We start from the raw sequence: 21,629 nt of genomic DNA, 5'->3' as shown, positions 1-21,629 counted from the left end.
ATATATTATCTAGGGAAGGGCTTCCCTGGTGGCGCAGTGGTTGAGAATCCACCTGCCAATGCAGGGGACATGGGTTCGAGCCCTGGTCTGGGAAGATCCCACATGCCACGGAGCAACTAGGCCCGTGAGCCACAATTACTGAGCCTGCGCATTCTGGAGCCTGTGCTCCGCAACAAGAGAGGCCACGATAGTGAGAGGCCCGCGCACCGCGATGAAGAGTGGCCCCTGCTTGCCACAACTAGAGAAAGCCCTCGCACAGAAACGAAGACCCAACACAGCCATAAATAAATAAATAAATAAATATTTAAAAAAAAATATATATATATATTATCTAGGGAAAAGCATAAGCATGCCTGTGTAACAGCATTCTTTCAGTATGTCTTGAAGCCATTCCATTTGCTCAGGTTTTGATGTAACTCCATTCTCAATGGTTTTCCTGAGGAATAAGGCAGATTCCGTGGAGTTCTACAAAATTCTTCCACCACTACCAGTTAAAATCTCCTGTCTTCAAGACACCTAAAATCAAATTCCTGAGGCAATAGTGCAATCATATGAATATCTGCATTCCATCTCCACTAATACCTCGTCCTTGTCTGGAAAGAGCTCCACTCGGAGCACCACTCCAGTGGCCAACACGACCAAGACCACGGATGCAAGTGGAAGATGGAACGTGGAGCCCTCTGCTTCCCTGAGAACCACTGGGCAGTGTCCCCGGGAGGCTCCCCTCAGCTCTAGTCAAGGCTCAAGCAGCTCGAGGTAATTGGAATGAAAGATGGGTATTAATTTCTTTCCTCCTCAGTGACCTTCTCTCAACAAATTACCACTGACCATTGTCGGCTGAGCGCTAGCCTTGCAGAACACATTATTAGCCAATCTCATTGGTTATAAGATGGCGAAAACTCAGCTGACTCTGAGAAAGCAGAACCAAAGAGTCAGTCCAGATTTTAGCACATCACCCCTCAGCAATCCAGGCTTCTAACGGGTCTCCAAACGTTGCCTGAAAATTGAGGTGAGAATACATTTTCCTGAATGTCTGCTTAGCCATGACAGGGAAGATGGCTATTGGACGCTTCGTGTCCTCAGTGAATGGACAGGCTCTTGGTTTCCATTCAGATTCTTTAATGAGAATGAAAGGAACTAGACCCCAGAAGTGCAGGGTTGGGTCTTCAGCTCTCCCAGGCAGAGCAAGCTGCTTTCCTTGGGTTCCCATCAACCTTGCTCCTCTCTGCAAGGGCTCTTCTGGGGTATCTGACGTTGGTAACTTTGTGTGCAAGATTTGTTTGCATGTCTGCCTCCCTCTCTTCTCAGAAGCAGGGGCCCGCTTCCGCCTTCTCCATCTTTGTATCTTCTGTTCTGAGCGCAGAAGTTTTCAAGAAAAGTCTGTTGAATGGATTTGGGCCATTATGGCCAAAATAACTCTGAATGGGTGGCATCATTTGAGAGCCGTGCGGATGCCCCCACACGGACGCCATGGCGCCACGCCCCCTGCCGCTGGAAGAAAAGGCAGGCTGTCCATATTGTCTGCCTTTCTTTTACAAAATATACACCTTTTCCTCACAACTCTCCTTTACCAAATGACTTTTCAAGAGCTTTCCTACACTGGAATTCTCCGAAGGCTTTTTCTTGCTACTCTTTCTGCAAAGAGCTAAGCGGTAAATATTTTAAGTTATATGGTTTCTGTCCAGCTGCTCAGCTCCAGTGTTTTTATGCCAAATCAGCCACAGACAATCAATAAACAAATGGGGTAGCTGTGTTACAACGAAATTTTATTTTCAAAAACAGGAGGCTTTGGGCTGGACTTGGCCCTTGGGCCATACTTTGCTAACTCCTGATCTGAGAGAAAAATGATCCGGAGAGACCATGATAAACTCATTCTGCTTTAAGAAAACTCTGAAGATAACTCTGGAGAGAATTAATTCTAGGGCATTCCTTGACTTCCTCATTCTACCATAGGTCACAGGCAGAAAAAAGAATTAGCGGGAGGGGGAGACACCCTGAATCATAGATTTTACATGACGCTGCAACCTGGATCACAAATCCAGATCTCAGAGGTTTTCATCCTTTTATGTGCTGTAACAGAGCACGGGAACGCAGCCCTAGATCTGCAGGATTGGGTTTTATCTCCCTCTCACATCTCTTTCGGGCTTTGCTGCTTTCTTTAGTTCTCTTACAGTTCAGGTGACCCCAAAGAACCCAGTCATTCTTTTATCGACTCAGTCAGTCCTGAGGTCCTTTATGGCAAGGTCACATTCACTTCTGTATTTCACCCCATCCTCCTGGGAATGACAGCGCCTCGCATACAGAGGATGTGTCATGCACGCAGTGGAATAGGTGTCACTGCCCTCTTAAGGAAGGTATAAGGCATGTGGCTTTGTGGACTCTCAGTACATTCCAAAGTAGATAAGGCTGAACACAAGTAAGATAACATAAACCTGGAACTCCAACCACTGCTCTGAAGGCAGCTTAGAAAGATTCAAAAAATAGCTGGGTAGGGATGGAAGAGGAGTTAGAAACCCAATCTGAAAACAACGAAACCAAAAGAGGGGTGGTACGTGGACAGCTGGACTTAACCAGAAACATAACCGATGAGCCCACTTCGTCTTTGTGTCTTTCCAGCACACAGGATGGAAATAATGGGCTGTTTGCAAACAAAATGCAGAAAGAGGAAACGCTCAACCTCAAGCTGTAATTAGTTTGTCAGTGCCGTGTGTCTATGATGTGTGTACAAAGAGAAATGCACTCCTGCTGAAGAGCTTCCTCTTCCACCTCTGCCTTCTCTTTCCAAAACGGGCTTGAACAGTAACAGGCAAATGGAAGGCAGGCTTCAGCCGGCCATTTTGTAAGCCTGACTCATGACACGGTCCTATCAACTGAGCTCTAAGGCCACGAGTAGTTTCATCATCAGCTGTTCCAAACACTGATGGAAGTAATAACACGAGGAAAATTATAGCGTAGGGAGATTTAATTCCATGCCCTTATTTGTAGGCGAAGGATGCTTAATATCTCTTCTCACTGGGCTCACGTCATATTTGATGAATATTCAAACGTGATTGTACCAGTAGCATTTTCTCTGAAAATTGCAGTGATTACTCATTAGTAAATGAGGGGCCTTGGGCAAAGAATCTGGTCAGAAGACTGAGTACCATGTTACCGTCAGATGTAACATATTAATCCTGAAATGTGGCACTTAGAATGGGGATTAAAGTGCTGCAATTAAAACTGACATGATTATATCCATGACTACTCCTAAAAAAATTATTTGACCTTTCTATTGAGAGCTGTCTACCCTAGACTAAAAGAAACTGAAAGCACATGAAGATACAGCTTCATACCTTTCCACACAGGTGGAGAGAGAGAGACACTGAACAGAGACAGCATGGCCAGCACGATGCATCCAGAGCCTGGGATTTAGCCTGCAATCAGTCACTGATCCGTGGACCTTGAACAAATTAAGCAACGATTCTGTTTCTTCTTCCCGATCTGCAGACAGTAATACTCTAGTAGGGTTGCTCCCTTCTTCAGAGGTTTCCTGTCAGCTACTAGCTGATGTCTTTGTACCAGTGAAGCGTAAAAATGAGGTGAGGATTAAATGTGTTGAATCACGTAAAAACCCTTGGAACATTTCCTGGCCCACGGTAAGCACTCAAAAAATATTTACTGGTGCTATTTATGTAAATGTCCATGGGGAAGACTCAAGCATTTATATAATACCTTAAAAACATGAAAAATAATTTTCTAATTTCTAGAAAAGAAGGAGATGCACCTACCTATGACTCAGCAATTCCATTGCTACCCTAGAGAAACTCACAAGTGGACACAAACAACAGCATTCGTTGAAGCAACATTTGCAAACGCAAAATACTGGAATGACCACCAATGGGAGAGTGGATAAATAAGCTGTGAAATTTCCATAAGATAGAATAGTATTAAAATGTTTGATACAGCCACTATGGAGAACAGTATGGAGGCTCCTCAAAAAACTAAAAATAGAACTACCATATGATCCAGCAATTCCACTCCTGGGCATATACCCAGAGAAAACCATAATTCAAAAAGATACATGTATCCCAAAGTTCATTTGCAGCACCACTTACAATAGCAAGGACATGGAAGCAACCTAAATGTCTATCAACAGAGGAATGGATAAAGAAGATGTGGTACATACATACAATGGAATATTACTCAGCCATAAAAAGGAATGAAATTGAGTTATTTGTAGTGAGGTGGATGGACCTAGAGTCTGTCATACAGAGTAGAGTAAGTCAGAAAGAGAAAAACAAATACTGTATATTAACGTATACATGTGGAATCTAGAAAAATGATATAGATGAACTTATTTGCAAAGCAGAAAGAGAGACACGGACGTAGAGAACAAACGTATGGATACCAAGGGGGGAAGAGGGGATGGGATGGATTGGGAGATTGGGATTGACATATATACAGTACTATGTATAAAACAGATAACTAATGAGAACAGACTGTATAGCACAGGGAATTCTACTCAATGCTCTCTGGTGACCTAAATGGGAAGGAAATCCAAGGAAGAGGGGATATATGTATACGTGTGGCTGATTCACTTTGCTGTATAGCAGAAACTAACACAACATTGTAAAGCAACTATACTCCAATAAAATAAATAAATAAATAAAATAAAATGTTTGTATCCCCAAAACATAATATTAAATGAGAAAAGAAATGCTGCAATAGGAAACTTACAGTATGATCCATTTACAAAAGGGTTAAAAATGTAAAACAATCTTTCATATGCTTACAGATACATGCCTGTGTCATAAAAGTATAAAACATGTGCTCAAATAAAAAAGTACCATATTCAGAATATTTGGCAAGAATAGCTACTTCTGGAGAAGAAGAGGAATGATATAGAAGAAGGGAATACAGGGGGCTTTAACTATTCTGTGATGTTTTACTTCTTTAAAAAAATGATCAGGGAAAAAATGATAAAACCCTATTTGGTAAAAGTCTTTCTTATATTATTCTGTTAACATTTTACATTAATAAAATATTGTTTAATTGGAAAAAATTCTGAGCTCTACTTTTGTTTTGATTTGTAAAATTTGTTCTCTCTGATGTTCTGCTAGCCTGAGGTCATATATATGAATATAGTTTACTTTTTCTCTTCCATCTTTCTTTTCTGGGACAATCCATTATAAAAGAATAAGTTCCTTATGATAACTCCTAACAGACTAAAAATTCTCATTTTAGCTTTACTAACCAACATTGTACATCAACAACATATTTAGATAATGAATCATTCTCTCATTAAAAAGAATTTATGTAGCCCCTTGTATAGATAGCTCTGTTCCAGGTACAAAGGTTGAGAAATGAAAACAGGGTTAATTATAAAAGGATACCAGCTATTGTAGCTTCATTAAAATTAAAATATTTTGGTAACTTAGTCCATACTTCATAATAATAGAATTATAGAGTTCTTAAAAATCACTAAGAAACACCCAAACACCCTAATGGAAGGATGAATGAAAAACACAGAAAAATTTTAGCAGAAGAATTTAAATGGCTGATGAAGACACGCAAAACATTCAACTAAATAAGCAATAAAACGAACAAAATTTAAAATGAGATATCATTTTAAGCTATCAAATGGCAAAGGTAATATTCAATATTGGCATAGGTTCAGGAAAATGGGCACTTAGTACCTACTGCCAGTGGGTAGTTTGGCATTATGTATCAAGGCCCTTAAAAATATGGATACACTTTGACCCAGTGATTCTCCTACCAGGATTATATACTAAGGAAATAACAGAAGATGTGTACAAAGATTTATGTGCAAAGATATTCACTAAAGCCTCATTTATCATAGCAAAACAATTAAACATGTAACAATAAGGTATTCATTAAATAAAATATTATCCACATGATATAATAATTTTCAGTCGTCATACATATTTTCATATATTTTTCAATTTATATTAAATGACATGGACAAATGTTCAAGAGATAATGTTAGTGGAGAAAGGATACAATACCACATATACACATGAATCCAATTCTGCAAAATAACTGCATGCATTGGAGAAAGACTGGAAGAAACACTCTAAAAAGCCACTAGTGATTTTCTCTGGCTCCTGAGATCATGGGTATCTTCTTGCTTTATAACCTTTTTATAATCTTTTTCAAACATTTTTCAATGGGCCTATTTTATAATTAGCCTAAAACACAAACGATCAGATAATTACAGAAACTGAGACCTAGGAAGGACCTTCATTTTTATAGATGGGGAGACAGTGGCCGTACGGGCTCCTGGCCTGGGCAGCCATGTCCGGCGGGAGCCCCGGAGAAGAGCAGCAAGGCCTCTGCTGGGTCCCAGTGGTCCTGCCAGAACAGAACTGCCAGACTCCGTGAACGAGCGCGCTGGGCAATGCCCATGCTCTCTCACTTCCGGAATATTTATCCACTTGTATGCAGTTGGGCTTATCACAATGACTGGGAAAAGGTAGCTAAATAGATATTTTATTTCTCTTGACGTCACCACCTTAAGGATTTGCTTTATAATACAAGCTGCAACTGAAAATAGAAAGTAACAAAAAAAAAAAAAAAGAAAGTAACAGTATAGTTTTTAAAAAGTAACTGATGTTTCAGAAGTCCAGAAATACTTAAAATCAATTAAAATCAAGCAAAGAGTGATGGCAAGAGATTGGAGATCAATGCAAATACGGTACTGAGCCAGCTTCGAGCAGACCCACAAACAGTCCAGTGAGGAGGGGCCAGAGGGTTCCCTAGCAGGAGGGTGATGAACAAGTATTTAATGTTTAGGTGCTTTAAAAAACCTTACTCACAACATCTAGTGCTTATTTCACCTTGAACTCAAACATTTGTCCCAAGTAAGTTTGTTATAATCTGAAGTTGAGACTCTAGTTTTACAGAGTGGATATGAGATATCTAGGCATTTATCCATGTTGGAAAACAAAGCCCAGCTTGAGAGTTATTTTCATTTAAAGAGAGTTCCCACAATTCTTACAATAGAAAGGAGATTAAAAAGGAGAAAGAAAAAAAGACTGTTGGGGGGTGGGGCAACCTTCTCTTCTAGGGCTGGTGGCTCCCCTGATAGAGAACTAGGGCAGTTTCTAGGGCAGATCAGATCCTTTCCATTGAAGCCTCCTCAATAGTTTTCTCAATGTTTGCCTGAAGCAGGGGCTTGCTGACAAAGTGCATTGTATGAAGCCTCCCAATGGAAGGTATCAAAGGAAAATACCAAGTTTTGTTCAGCCAGGGCTTTCCTGATCTGTTATTGATGCCTCTGAACACCTCAGAAGGAGACAAAGGGAAGAAAACCTGATGTACCAAAATGCACTTTTTCTCCCCATTCACATAACAAGGCGTACAGAGAGAAGCATGAATGCATTCGGAAGGGGCTGGTAAGGCCAAAACTGAGCCATATTTTATTTCCACCCGTCTTCAGATTTACCTCCCTGAATGCTCCAAGACACAGACACGAGAACCACTTAGAAGAAAAGTAAGAAGCCAGTCTCAAATGCTGCAGAACTGCTTGAATGAAGCCAGGCTAATTAATGTAGAGGTTGTAAGAGACTCGACTCTGTAAAGTGCAGCAAAACAATTCCCTTCTCTCATACAACTTCCAGGAGCTCAAAAACGAGGCCCAGGATCTTGTTGTTAAAGCCAAAATTTTGAACTATTTGACTCGGCTGAATCGTCCAAATCAACGAATTGGCCTTCCTCCAGCTCACATCCTTCACACCGGTGCAAGTTTCAGCTCCCTCACAGGGTACCACATTCAGCCCAGAGCTTACTCGAGTCTGCCCATCCTAAAACCTCAGGTGGGTTTGTGGCCCATGTGGTGCTTACACGTAATGAGGCTATTCACTGTAATTTTGATTTACACAATTTCAGAATGATACCATTTCCACATGGAAGTATACTGAGGCTGTTGCTATGTCAGTACTTAGAAGTAAAGCAATGAACATTTTTAACTTAATAGGCATAATTATTCCAACTTCTTCCAAAGTCTTTGGGCCTCAGTTTCATCACTGGTAAATTGAGGACTTGCTAGCATCTCAAGTTCCCCCCTACAGTTTGTGATTCTGATATGAGACAAGGTAGAATGCAGGTCAAGAAGCATTAAACAAGACAAATGACACTGTAGCACTAAAAGCCACAATGCACAACAAAAGTATAACGTTTATGAATTCTTTTGCATCAAATACATGGCAACCACTTTCAAAAAACAACACTGCATGAGCTGCAAGGAGAAATAGACAGAAACACACTAATAATAGGAGCCTTTAACCCAAGACTGGGACTAGGGTGAGGTGAGTGAGGCACTTTCCTCAGATGCACCATTATACGGAGTGCCCAAAACTCAGGAACCAAAATAAAAAATATTTTAATGCAATATTTTAAAAAATAAAAATTAATGCATACAACCTATAATAAATAAAATTTGAAATTTTAAAATAAAGATAGGAGCAGTATTACTGATTTTTTCTTTTGCCCCAGGCTCCAATATAGCTTAGCATGACACTGGCACTGCTTTAACCTGCCACTCTTGGTCCAAATATAATTCAAGAGGACAAAAAATTAAGTAAGGCTGTAGGAGACCTAAACAATATGATCAGTAAGATAAATCTCTGGTGTACTGGGAAAACTGTATATCCATATGCAAAAGAATGTGTTTGGACCTCAATTTCATACCATAAACAAAAATGAACTCAAAATGATAAACAACCTAAATATAAGAGCTAAAACCATAAAACTCTTAGGAGAAAGCATAGACGTAAATCTTCATGACATAGGATTTGGCAATGGATTCTTAGCTATTAACACAAAACGCATGAGCAACAAAAGAAAAATACACTGTATGTCACCAAAATTAAAAGCTTTTGCATCATAGACCCTATCAAGAAAGTGAAAAAACAATATATACACTGAGAGAAAATATTTGTAAATCATGTATCAGATAATACCCAGATGATATAAAGAATTCCTACAACTCAACAACAAAAGACAGTGAAAAATGAGCAAAGGGGCCTTCCCTGGTGGGGCAGTCGTTAAGAATCCGCCTGCCAATGCAGGGGACATGGGTTCGATCTCTGGTCCGGGAAGATTCCACATGCCGCAGAGCAACTAGGTCCATGTGCCACAACTACTGAGCCTGAGCTCTAGAGCCCATGAGCCACAACTACTGAAGCCATGTGCCCTAGAGCCCATGCTCCACAACAAGAGAAACCACTGCAGTAAGAAGCCTGCACACTGCAACGAAGACCCAATGCAGCCAAAAAAAAAAGAAAAAAAGAAAAAAGAATGAGCAAAGGATGGGAGCTCCCTGGTGGTCCAGTGGTAGAGAATCTGCTTACAATGCAGGGGACGCAGGTTCAATCCCTGGTCAGGGAGCCAAGATCCCACATGCCACAGGGCAACTAAGCCCGCATACCACAACTACTGAGCCCTCGCGCCTCAACGAGAGAGACCTTGTGTCACAAACTATGGAGCCCACACGCCCAGAGCCTGCACACCACAGCTAGAGAGAGAAAGCCCACACACCACAACTAGAGAGAAGCCCGCGTGCTCCAAAGAAAGATCCCACATTCCTCAACGAAGATCCCACGTGCCGCAACTAAGACCTGACGCAGCCAAAAATAAATTAAATAAATAAATAAATAATAAATAAATCTTTTAAAAAATGAGCAAAGGATTTGAATAGACATTTGTCAAAGAAATGGGCAATATGCATATGAAGAGAAGCTCAACATCACTAGTGGTTAGAGAAATGCAAATCAAAACCACAATGAGATACCACTTTATACCTACTATACTAGTTATCATTTTTAAAACAAAGAAACAAAATGGAAAATAATATGTTGGTAAAGATGTGGAGAAATTGGAATCCTTATGCTTTGCTAGTGGGAATTTGAAATGATGCAGCCTCTGTAGAAGACAGTTGGACAATTCCTCAAAAAGCTAAACATAGAATTACCATATAAGCCAGCAATTCCACTCCTAGGTATATACCCAAAAGAAGTGAAAACAGGGACTCAAACAGCTACTTGTGCACTAATGTTCATTGTAGCATTATTTACAGTAGCCAAAAGGTGGAAACAGCTAAGTGTCTGTGAACAGATGAATGGATAAACAGAATGTGGTATATACATAAAACAAAATATTTTTTGACCATAAAAAGGAATGAAGTTCTCATATATGCTACAACTTGGGTGGACCTTGAAAACAGTATGCTGAGTGAAAGAACCAGAGACTAAAGGACAAATACTGAATGATTTCACTTATATGAAATATCTAGAATAGGCAAATTCATAGAGATAGAAAGTAGAATAGAGGTTACCATGAGCTGGGGGTGGGGTTGAGGGATAGAGAGTTATTGCTTAATGGGTACAGTGTTTCTGTTGGAAGTGATGAAAAAGTATTGGAAACAAATAGTAGTGATAGTTGTACAATATTGCAAATGTAATTAATGCCACTACATTATGCATTTAAAAATAGTTTAAATGGCAGATTTTATGTTTTATATTTATTCCAAAATAACTTTATTAAAAAATAGATAATAAAGACGCAGATGTAGAGATTGGACTTGAGGATACAGGGAGGGGGAAGGGTAAGCTAAGTCGAAGTGAGAGAGTGGCGTTGACATATATACACTACCAAATGTAAAATAGATAGCTAGTGGGAAGCAGCCACAAAGCACAGGGAGATCAGCTCCTGCATTGTGACCACCTAGAGGGGTGGGGTAGGGAGGGTGGGAGGGAGATGTAAGAGGGAGAGGATATGGGGATATGGATACATATAGCTGATTCACGTTGCCATAGAGCAGCAACTAACACAACAATGTCAAGCAATTATACTCCAATAAAGATGTTAAAAAAAAAGATAGATTTTCTTTATATATATCATACGTTGCACTCAAAAAATAAAGACTACACCCTTCTCATATGCAATTCATAAAACTTGACTGTATCTTAAATCATAAAGAAAACTTAAATAAGTTTCATAAAGTAGAAATAATAAAAACATTATCTGATCATAATGCAATAAAACCAGAAATAAATAACAAAATAATAAAACCTTTTAAGTTTCATTAGGTCCCATTTGTTTATTTTTGTTTTTATTTCCATTTGTCTAGGAGGTGGGTCAAAAAAGATCTTGCTGTGATTTATGTCATAGAGTGTTTTTTCTATGTTTTCCTCTAAGAGTTTTATAGTGTCTGGCCTTACATTTAGGTCTCTAATCCATTTTGAGTTTATTTTTGTGTATGGTGTTAGGGAATGTTCTAATTTCATTCTTTTACATGTAGCTGTCCAGTTTTCCCAGCACCCCTTACTGAAGAGACTGTCCTTTCTCCACTGTATATCCTTGCCTCCTTTGTCATAGATCAGTTGACCATAGGTGCGTGGGTTTACCTCTGGGGTTTCTATCCTGTTCCATTGATCTATATTTCTGTTTTTGTGCCAGTACCATACTGTCTTGATTACTGGAGCTTTGTAGTATAGTCTGAAGTCAGGGAGCCTGATTCCTCCAGCTCCATTTTCCTTTCTCAAGATTGTTTTGGCTATTTGGGGTCTTTTGTGTTTCCATAAAAATTGTGAAATTTTTGTTCTAGTTCTGTGAAAAATGCCAGTGGTAGTTTGATAGGGATTGCATTGAACCTGTAGATTGCTTCGGGGAGTAGAATCATTTTCACAATGTTGATTCATCCAATCCAAGAACATAGTATATCTCTCCATCTGTTGGTATCATCTTTAATTTCTTTCATCAGTGTCTTATAGTTTTCTGCATACAGATCTTTTGTCTCCTTAGGTAGGTTTATTCCTAGGTATTTTATTCTTTTTGTTGCAATGGTAAATGGGAGTGTTTCCTTAATTTCACTTTCACATTTTTCATCAATAGTGTATAGGAATGCAAGAGATTTCTGTGCATTAATTTTGTATCCTGTTACTTTACCAAATTCAATGATTAGCTCTAGTAGTTTTCTGGTAGCATCTTTAGGATCCTCTATGTATAGTATCATGTCATCTGCAAACAGTGACAGCTTTACTTCTTCTTTTCCAATTTGGATTCCTTTTATTTCTTTTTCTTCTCTGACTGCTGTGGCTAAAACTTCCAAAATAATGTTGAATAATAGTGGTAAGAGTGGGCAAACTTGTCTTGTTCCTGATCTTAGTGGAAATGGTTTCAGTTTTTCACCACTGAGGATGATGTTGGCTGTGGGTTTGTCATATATGGCCTTTATTATGTTGAGGGAAGTTCCCTCTATGCCTACTTTCTGGAGGATTTTTATCATAAATGGGTGTTGAATTTTGTCGAAAGCTCTCTCTGCATCTATTGAGATGATCATACGGTTTTTCTTCTTCAATTTGTTAATATGGTGTATCACATTGATTGATTTGCATATATTGAAGAATCCATGCATTCCTGGGATAAACCCCACTTGATCATGGTGTATGATCCTTTTAATGTGCTGTTGGATTCTGTTTGCTAGTATTTTTTTGAGGATTTTTGCATCTATGTTCATCAGTGATATTGGCCTGTAGATTCCTTTCTTTGTGACATCTTTGTCTGTTTTTGGTATCAGGGTGATGGTGGCCTCGTAGAATGAGTTGAGGAGTGTTCCTTCCTCTGCTATATTTTGGAAGAGTTTGAGAAGGATAGATATTAGCTCTTCTCTAAGTGTCTGATAGAATTCGCCTGTGAAGCCATCTGGTCCTGGGCTTTTGTTTGTTGGAAGGTTTTTAATCACAGTTTCAATTTCAGTGCTTGTGATTGGTCTGTTCATATTTTCTATTTCTTCCTGGTTCAGTGTCCAAAGGTTGTGCATTTCTAAGAATTTGTCCATTTCTTCCAGGTTGTCCATTTTATTGGCATATAGTTGCTTGTAGTAATCTCTCATGGTCCTTGGTATTTCTCCAGTGTCAGTTGTTACTTCTCCTCTTTCGTTTCTAATTCTGTTGATTTGAGTCTTCTCCCTTTTTTTCTGGATGAGTCTGGCTAATGGTTTATCAATTTTGTTTATCTTCTCAAAGAACCAGCTTTTAGTTTTATTGATGTTTGCTATTGTTTCCTTCATTTCTTTTTCATTTATTTCTGATCTGATCTTTATGATTTCTTTCCTTCTGCTAACTTTGGGGTTTTTTGTTCTTCTTTCTCTAATTGCTTTAGTTATAAGGTTAGGTTGTTTATTTGAGATGTTTCTTGTTTCTTAAGTAGGACTGTATTGCTATAAACTTCCCTCTTAGGACTGCTTTTGCTGTATCCCATAGGTTTTGGGTCATCGTGTTTTCATTGTGATTTTGTTTCTAGGTATTTTTTGATTTCCTCTTTGATTTCTTCAGTGATCTCTTGGTTATTAAGTAGTGTATTTTTTAGCCTCCATGTATTTGTATTTTTTACAGATTTTTTCCTATAACTGATATCTAGTCTCATAGCATTGTGGTTGGAAAAGATACTTGATATGATTTCAATTTTCTTAAATTTACCAAGGCTTGATTTGTGACCCAAGATATGATCTATCCTGGAGAGTGTTCCATGACCACTTGAGAAGAAAGTGTATTCTGTTGTTTTTGGATGGAATGTCCTATAAATATCCTTTTTGACCTACCTCTTAGAGAAATGGAAATAAAAACAAAAATAAACAAATGGGACCTAATGAAACTTAAAAGCTTTTGCATAGCAAAGGAAACCACAAACAAGACCAAAAGACAACCCTCAGAATGGGAGAAAATATTTGCAAATGAAGCAATGGACAAAGGATTAATCTCTGAAAAATACAAGCAGCCCATGCAGCTCAATATCAAAAAAACAAACAACCCAATCCAAAAATGGGCAGAAGACCTACACAGACATTTCTCCAAAGAAGATATACAGATTGCCAACAAACACATGAAAGAATGCGCAACATCATTAATCATTAGAGAAATGCAAATCAAAACTACAATGAGATATCACCTCACACCAGTCAGAATGGCCATCATCAAAAAATCTACAAACAATAGATGCTGGACAGGGTGTAGAGAAAAGGGAAGCCTCTTGCACTGTTGGTGGGAATGTAAATTGATACAGCTACTATGGAGAACAGTATGGAGTTTCCTTAAAAAACTACAAATAGAACTACCATACGACCCAGCAATCCCACTACTCAGCATATACCCTGAGAAAACCATAATTCAAAAAGAGTCATGTACCAAAATGTTCATTGCAGCTCTATTTACAATAGCCAGGACATAGAAGCAACTAAGTGTCCATCGACAGACCAATGGATAAAGAAGATGTGGCACATATATACAATGAAATATTACTCAGCCACAAAAAGAAATGAAATTGAGTTATTTGTAGTGAGGTGGATGGACCTAAAGTCTGTCATACAGAGTGAAGTAAGTCAGAAAGAGAAAAACTAATACTGTATGTTAACACATATACATGGAATCTAAAAAAAAAAAAAAGGTCATGAAGAACCTAGGGGCAGGATGGGAATAAAGACACAGACCTACTAGAGAACGAACTTGAGGACCTGGGGAGGGGGAAGGGTAAACTGGGACAAAGTGAGAGAGTGGCGTGGACATATATACACTACCAAATGTAAAACCGATAGCTAGTGGGAAGCAGCTGCATAGCACAGGGAGATCAGCTTGGTGCTTTGTGACCACCTAGAGGGGTGGGATAGTGAGGGTGGGAGGGAGGGAGATGCAAGAGGGAAGAGATATGGGGATATATGTATATGTATAGCTGATTCACTTTGTTATAAAGCAGAAACTAACACACCATTGTAAAGCAATTATACTCCAATAAAGAAGTTAAAAAAAATAAAAATAAAACGAAAATGTTCTTCCAGTGGAAATTTTTAAAATCTATATTAAATAATTCTCAGGTAAAAGAGGAAATACAAACCAAAATTGCAGAATTTCTAAAACAAAATGTTAATAAAACACTACATATCAGTCTATAAAATACCATTAAAGCCATCATGAGTGGAAAATTCATAGCCTAAATATTTATATCAATAAAAACAAATGCATTAAATTCCCAATTCCAACAACAAAGTAAACTGAAAGAAAGCAGAAGGAAAGAAATAATAAGATTAAAAACAGAAAACAATGAGTTACCAAATAGAAAAATACTAGAACCAAGAAAAAAATACATCAAGCAGCTGGTTCTTTGAAAAATAGAAAAAGAAACTTTTCCCTGTAGTAAATCTAATGGCAATGGACAGAGTGAATTAGTTCCCATGGTGGAGACATAACTCCAAACAGTCTAAGTCTAGCAAGAAATTACTTAGAAGTTCACTCTTTATCTTAAAAATTCATCCAAATTTCATATTGTGTTCCATAATACATCTCTTTGTGTTTTACAGTTAAAAAGTTGGTCTCCTCCAACCTCCAAGACTTCAAGGAAAACTAATGCCCCCAGGAAGATGTGCCACATACCCAACAGCTTCTCAGAGACTCTGGCACATCACTCTCTATTCCTGGGTGTTCAGGTACCTCAGTCTGAGAAGATCCCTTCAGTATTCACACTCTTTCATTCTAAATCCTACCACAGAATACACCTACACAAGAGGTATAGCACCACTGGCCTCCTCGTTTTCTCAAAAGATTGTCACAATGAAGTGAATTTTTTTTTTTAACTTTTTTAAAAAATAAATTTATTTATTTTATTTATTTATTTTTGGCTGCGTTGGGTCTTTGTTGCTGCGCGTGGGCTTTCTCTAGTTGCGGCGAGTGGGGGCTACTCTTCGTTGTGGTGCGCGGGCTTCTCATTGTGGTGGCTTCTCTCGTTGTGGAGCACAGGCTCTAGGCATGCGGGCTTCAGTAGTTGTGGCGCACGGGCTTAGCTGCTCCGCGGCATGTGGACTCTTCCCGGACCAGGGCTCGAACCGATGTCCCCTGCATTGGCAGGCGGATTCTCAAGCACTGCACCACCAGGGAAGCCCCATGAAGTGAATTTTTTTTTTTTAACCAAAGCACGGAAATCAAATAGTAGCAGAGATGGAACAATAATTCACCAGACATTATTGTTCTTAGAGCCACTGGACCCACTGGAGAGTGTCCTAAACTTTATTGAAAGGACCACAGAGAAAGGATTAGATTATTTTCCTATATAGTTCACACGACTCCTTTCTCCCTGTAGCATTAAAACTGCCTGAAGGTGACTCATTTCCTCTTTTCAGAACACCTGGAGCAACAGTGAAAATCTTTTCAGAGAAGCATGGTGCCCGTCCTCCCAGTCTTCAAGTTCAAATTCTAATCCCAGGCAACTAACACGGGTAGCAAGCAAGTTCCTTTAGCCCTGTAAACTCAGTGATTTGGGAGGAGCCACTCTGTTGCTTCCAAGCTATACAGAGAAAGCAATTTGCGGATGGAAAAACAAAGGCAATGGAGAAGAGTGAGAGAAAATGGCCACCAAAAATACCAACTGGAGGAAACAGTTGATTGCTGGAAGGGGTTCAATGGAAGGAGAGCAAGGAAACCCACCGCATTCTGCCTAGACATACACCAACCACGTTTTATATTGCAATGCTGCTGCTGCCCAAGGCAAAATACATGTACAATCCCTATTGATACATTTTTCTCTCCTATCAATAAATGGCACATCCATCATGTATGGACACACCTCACATGTATAAGAATGAAAAATGCTTACACAAGAGAAGGTAGATTCCATGTATGGTAAACCTACTTGCAATGAATCCATTAGCAGAAAGCATTGACAATAATTGCATAAGATATCAAGTAGACTATAAAAAGATTAAAAAGCATCTATGGTAGAGGCATATCTTTGAGACAAACTGTAATTTGAAATTTACATTTTTGTCTTTTGTTGGATAAACCCCTCCCCCAGCAGTAAAGTATCAAGGATATTTTACCTCTTTATTCAACCAAGGGTTTCAAAGCAATCTTAATTACAAAATTCCATAATTCAGTCTAAAATAGAAAAGTCATTATAATTTCTGTCTCCTGTTTTGTCAAATGTAAAGAGCTTGAGGCTAGCCAGGTGTTTAGTGAATGCACTTCCCAGCTTGTAGTAAGTTATCTGATAAACAGTACAAAGTGCAAATGTATGTCAGCCATAGAAAGGGCGATAAAAATGGAGATTTTACGGCACATTGAATCATGGGAATTAGGTTTGCGATGAAAACACAGCCCCTCCTGCTCCAGCTACACTGGAAGTGATTACTGGACACTTGATAAACAAATGTTACTCAAAGGCAAGTTATCTAAAACCTCCTCCAAAAAAAGTTATTGAGAAAATTTCCTTTGTGGTGTATCGAGCTTGTTTCTTGACTCAGGCTTGCAAACTGTTCTCACTGATTTTTAGGAACATCTTGGCTCTTTTCACCCCAATCACTTCCATATGACAACAATCCACGGGGTTGCAGAGCTCAATGAAAGCAAAATCCTTGATGTGGATGGCATCTGCAGGCTCCAGCATCCTTCTATTATCGTGATGGACTGTCTGTTGTATTCATTTTGGTTCAAAAATCCACATAATGTTATCCTGAACTTGCAGACCCAGAACAGCAACAAGGGATCAATCTTCAAGTACAGGTGTGCTAAATTGAACAGTCTCCTTGTTCCAGGCATTGAAGGTTTTTTACTCTGAGAATATGCATATATTTTGTATTACTTTAAGGATTTAATAGCTGTTGGGTGCTTCTGGCTTTAAAAACCACAAAGCTAGCCAAAGCCTAGCAGACCTCACTACCTGGAATCCATAGATGTTCAATAAATATATTTTTCAATGAATGGAGAACATGAAGTTATTAAAATCCAAGGTAGCTCTGGGAATGCAAGAGAGGATTCAACACTTTATAGGTTGCGATGTCAATTCTGAATCTGAATGATAGCTATCTGTCTGCACACCAAGCTGAGAAGAGCCCTGGGCTGTTTCTGTAACTGAGAGAACTCCCAGGTCTCCTCCAGGCTTCTAAGCATCAGCCAGCCCTCCAGAAGATCTATACTAATTCCTTCTTTCTGAGATTAGTCCTTATTAAGAGTTATGATCTGTCCTCCCAGTACTACGCATATTCTTATTCACTTAGTGGATACTCAAAACGAAAGATAAGTTGGGCAGAATGAATTAAAACATCAGGGCTGGAACATTAGCCATGAGCTCCTCGTCCTGATCAGTACCAACTGACCTTGAGGAGAGGAGACGAAAGCACAGCGGCAGCATGGAGTTTACTAGCAATGCACCAGCTCCAGAAGAGCCAGCCTGATCCACCCCACATGCCGTAAGGTGAAAGGGCAAATAAAACAGAGCTGAGAGTTGCAACTGCAGAGCATATTACCATCCAATCAATCAATCAGATTATATCCTAGAATCTGTTAGCGTTCACGGTACACATATCTTTATGAAAGAGACCAGAGGTGTAGTCAGAAACTGTACCTCCAAATATGAAAGAAAATGAAATTTACTTCCCAAATGATGGAATTTCCTTTTCTCCTCCAGAACCCAGTCAATGTCTGTGGGAACTCCCTAGTGAGAGTAGTAATGATTTGTCTTTGTGTAAAATGGTGGGGGCTAGAGTTCACGTTGATGTTTTGTAAATTGGAAGACAGCAGGATTTGCAGTTGTATCAGATACCACCTCCATGAGATAAACCATTCACATAAGAGTTAACTGCTTTATAATAGGTTTTTTGGGTTATTCTTTAAATTACTCTTAAACCTAGAGGTCAGTTTTTATGTTCCTCTAATTAAACTCTAGAACCTCCAGACTTACCAAAAGGAGGTGGCCTTGGGGGATAAAAATCCACCTCGGAGTCAAGAGGCTGGGATCCAGGCCTGATTCTTTTCTGAGCCTGCTCTAGGCCTAGTTGCCCACATGGCCACTCTGTTTCCAAGGCTGCAGATGTCTGGGACTAAATCACAGCTCCTTATACTTTTCTTAACTAGCACTATAAAATTTAGCTGGGCTCCTTCTATAGAAGCAAACAAACCCAGTGTTTATCTTAATGTTTTTTTCTGAGAAAAGGGAATGTCATGAGGGCCAACGAAATTGTAATAGTCAGTGTTGCTCAAATTAGCTCAGTCCCTGGCACTCATGTCAAGAGTAAGTTTGCATGTTCATTGCAGCACTATTTACAATAGCCAAGACATGGAAACAACCTAAATGTCCAATGACAGACAAATGGATAAAGAAGATGTGGTATGTATATACAATGGAATATTACTCAGCCATAAAAAAAGAATGAAATAATGCCATTTCCAGCAACATGGATAGACCTAGAGATTATCATATTAAGTGAAGTAAGTCAGAAAGAGAAAGACAAATACCATGTGTATCACTTATATGTGGAATCTAAAATATGATACAAATGAACTTATTTATAAGACAGAAACAGACTCATAGACATAGAAAACAAATTCATGGTTACCAAAGGGGAAGAGGTGGGGAAGGGATAAATTAGGAGTTTGGTATTAGCAGATACAAACTACTATATATAAAATAGATACAACAACAAGGTCCTACTGTATAGCACAGGGAACTATAATCAGTATCCTATAATAAACCATAATGGAAAAGAATATGAAAAAGAATATATATATAAAACTGAATCACTTTACTGTACACCAGAAACTAACACAACATTGTAAATCAACAATACTTCAATTTTTAAAAGTTTTTTTAAAGACTAATTTTGCAAGAAGTAAGGGAGGAGGCCTACTAGAGTCGTAACGCTGGGGCCCTGTGCCTGGAGGAAAGGGATCCTGGGAGGAGTGGGGTGGTGGCAGGAGTGCCAGGTGTCCTCAGCAGACCTGCAGCAGAGGCTATAATTATGGTCACCAGGGAGAATGCAAGGTATACTCTGGGACCAGCAGGGCTGTGCTTCCAAAGAGCCTTCTGGATGGATCCTTATGTATAAACTAGTTTCATGACCTTTTTTCCTTCTTATTATGGAAAATTTCAAACATATACACAAATAGAACAGTTTGTGTTGAAACCCAGTTTCAACAATTATCAACTCATTGCCGGTCTTATTCCATGTATAACCCCCCCAACACTTCTCTCTTCTTCTGCATCATTGTAACATTTCATTCTGTAAATATTTCAGTATATGTCTCTAAAGAATAAATACACAATTAAAAAATTGTAATTCCATTATCATCATAAAACATTTTCATTCATTACCTGTTCACCCATGCCCCTTTGATGGTTCTCCCCATGCTGGCGTTGCCAGGAAGACTAGGCTTACATAATAAGAGAAGCACGGGTCCACTGTAGTCCCTGATTACCACGCTTGGATTTCACCCTCTGTGCCCTCAAACAGCCCGAAAAGGAGGAAGATTCGTTCCTGTCTCTGCTCAGTCACAGCATTAAAACCATAATGTACTTGGCGTCTAGAGTCCTCGATGCTGATGTCTGTGACAGATACAAAGAGAGCTAAGGACAGAACCAGATTCGGCTATAAACTACATCAGGATTTGGTGTTCCTGTTCAGCTGGAACACATGTGGGGAACCCCCATACCCCAAAACAAAGAGTTGACATTTCTTTTAAATGGAAGAAATCTGTTTTCATTTAAAATATTATTGCTATGGGTTCACATACTATATAATTTTTTTTTCACATGCAGCTATTGGTTTTGAAGAAAGACACACATGGGTCTGGAATCTGCGGCACTTCAAGTCACAGCATGGTTCAGATGGGGAGGCTCTCTGTCTTGGGCACCCCCAACTTTTTATTTTCCCACCTCGTAAGAGAACATGGAAGTTTACTTAGGAACAACTTCCCTTCACTCCCAAGAGATCTGCCTTGTCCACGTGAATTATATCATCCAGCGTGAAATAAACCAACATTCTGTTCCGTGCTGACTTGGGTTGAAAGTGGCTCACTGATCAAAGACATGTGAACTCAGTGATAGAAAAAACACCATTCCCAGAATTCAGGAACATCGACACTCTTTCTTGTGGAGATAGAGCTTATGGTGTTGCTTGAAAACACCAGGGGTCCCTGATTCATCTCCCTGCTGTCTTCCTATCTCATCAGTCTCCTCTTCTGCCAGCTGGGTGTGACAAAGGGCAGGTGCAGGTGACAAGGCTGGTGCAGAGCCCAGGGCCCCTCAGCGCTCTTGCAGCATTTTGTGTGCTGCCCTTGAGTGCACTTCTGTTTCTAACAGTCAGCACCTGATGCTCTTTTCCAAAGGCCTATCCTTGGGCTGCTGGAGCCTGCTCTGCCTGCTTGAGTGGAGAGCTGGCCAGAAGTCTCTAGGATTTCCTGCTCTCCTGCAACTCTCATAGGCGGTCAGGGAGTATTACAGCCCCAGCTCTGCTGCCCAGCTCAGGACAGCTCTGAGGTGTAGTTCCCCAGCAGAACCAGGCTGATGCTGAAAGCCAACCTCTGCCGGAGGGAGGGTGCGAAGATGTACCTTTCTTTGGCTTCCCCTTTCCCTTCCCTTCCCGGCCTCTCTCACCCCCTTACAGGTCCCCCGGGGACCACGTTCTTCATAAATCACTTGCACAGGGCTCCTTACTTCAGGACCTGCTCCTGGGAAACCTGACCTAAAACAGCAGGTCACTTAGTACTCCCATGGTTTACTCTGAGTATTCTGGAAAGTGTCACCCCTTCTCAGCACACACGTGCACGAGCACCAGGTAGGAGAAGCAAGTGCAGAGCTATTTCACACGTACC

General features: G+C 39.6%; 1 protein-coding gene across 2 annotated transcripts in view; it reads right to left on the bottom strand.

Annotated features, from left to right (window-relative positions):
* Positions 1–21,629, bottom strand: part of KIF26B (kinesin family member 26B) — a 487,970-nt gene that overhangs the window by 222,128 nt on the left and 244,213 nt on the right. The gene's annotated exons all lie outside the window — the stretch shown is intronic.

Source organism: Balaenoptera ricei, chromosome 1 (assembly GCF_028023285.1).
Source record: "Balaenoptera ricei isolate mBalRic1 chromosome 1, mBalRic1.hap2, whole genome shotgun sequence".
Taxonomy (NCBI): Eukaryota; Metazoa; Chordata; class Mammalia; order Artiodactyla; family Balaenopteridae; genus Balaenoptera; species Balaenoptera ricei.
Note: the sequence above shows the minus strand (reverse complement) of the source record. Positions and strands in the feature narration are given on the sequence as shown.